The sequence below is a fragment of the Phalaenopsis equestris genome, unplaced genomic scaffold, assembly GCF_001263595.1.
Source record: "Phalaenopsis equestris unplaced genomic scaffold, ASM126359v1 Scaffold204938, whole genome shotgun sequence".
Classification (NCBI taxonomy): Eukaryota; Viridiplantae; Streptophyta; class Magnoliopsida; order Asparagales; family Orchidaceae; genus Phalaenopsis; species Phalaenopsis equestris.
This window is the reverse complement of record NW_018224464.1, coordinates 18601-19503: the sequence shown is the minus strand read 5'-3', so window position 1 is coordinate 19503 and position 903 is coordinate 18601. Positions and strand designations below refer to the sequence as shown.

The 903-nt window shown below is 48.8% G+C and overlaps 1 protein-coding gene across 2 annotated transcripts in view; it reads left to right on the top strand.

Moving 5' to 3' along the window:
- The window catches only part of LOC110036307 (primary amine oxidase-like), a 15082-nt gene that overhangs the window by 7003 nt on the left and 7176 nt on the right, over positions 1-903 (top strand). The window lies entirely within an intron of this gene.

The window sequence follows — 903 nt, the reverse complement described above, 5'->3', positions numbered from 1 at the left end:
GCAGGTTGTGCGGTTCGGCGAGACGGAGGAGGAACAGTCCGCGAGCGAGGGCCAGAAAATTGCGACAGGGCTGTCAGCAGAGGATTTCGGAGCAGGAGTTTGGTCTTGCGAGAAGCTCGGCCAGAGGGAAGAGGCGGAGATTGCGCAGAGAAGGGTTCCGGAGTTTGCAAAGCAGGAGGACCTAAACAATTTGGCAAGGTGCGACAGCTCTGGAGAGGCAGTTATTCTCGTGTGAGAGGCAGAGGAAGAATATCTGATTTGTTCTGCTAGACGCAGAGGAGTGCCTGCGGGAAGGAGGTGCGAGCACAGAACATAAAGTTTTCTCCGGTGAACAGGTGTGATCTCTGTCAGAAGGGATCAAAGCTCTCCGTTTGGTTGACGAAGGCACTGGAGTTCACGGGGAGAAGGTAAGAAATTTTGTGAGAATTTCATGGATAGCAAGGCGTTAAAAGGTAAGTTTAGGCTGAAAACTTTTGGTTGCTATATAATATTACAACATTTTGGTGATTTCAGTCTAATTCTTGGAAGGGCAGCAGGTAGAATTCATTGGAAGGAATCCAGCCACGACAATGAGTTCCGTCAAATTCGAAATTGAGAAATTCAATGGGAAGAATGACTTTGGCCTATGGAGAGTAAAGATGAGAGCTCTATTGGTTCAGTAGGGTGTTGCAGAAGCCTTGCAAGGGTCAGTGGCATTGTCGGTCGCATTACCGAGAAGGAGAAGATCGGCATATTGGACAAGGCCCACAGTTTGATAATCCTGAGCTTGGGCGACAAAGTTCTGAGGGAGGTGTCGAGGGAGACAACGACTCAAGCACTTTGGGCCAAACTCGAGGTACTCTACCTGACAAAGTCTCTGGCTAATAGGCTCTTTCTGAAGCAGCGCCTATACTCCTTCAAAAT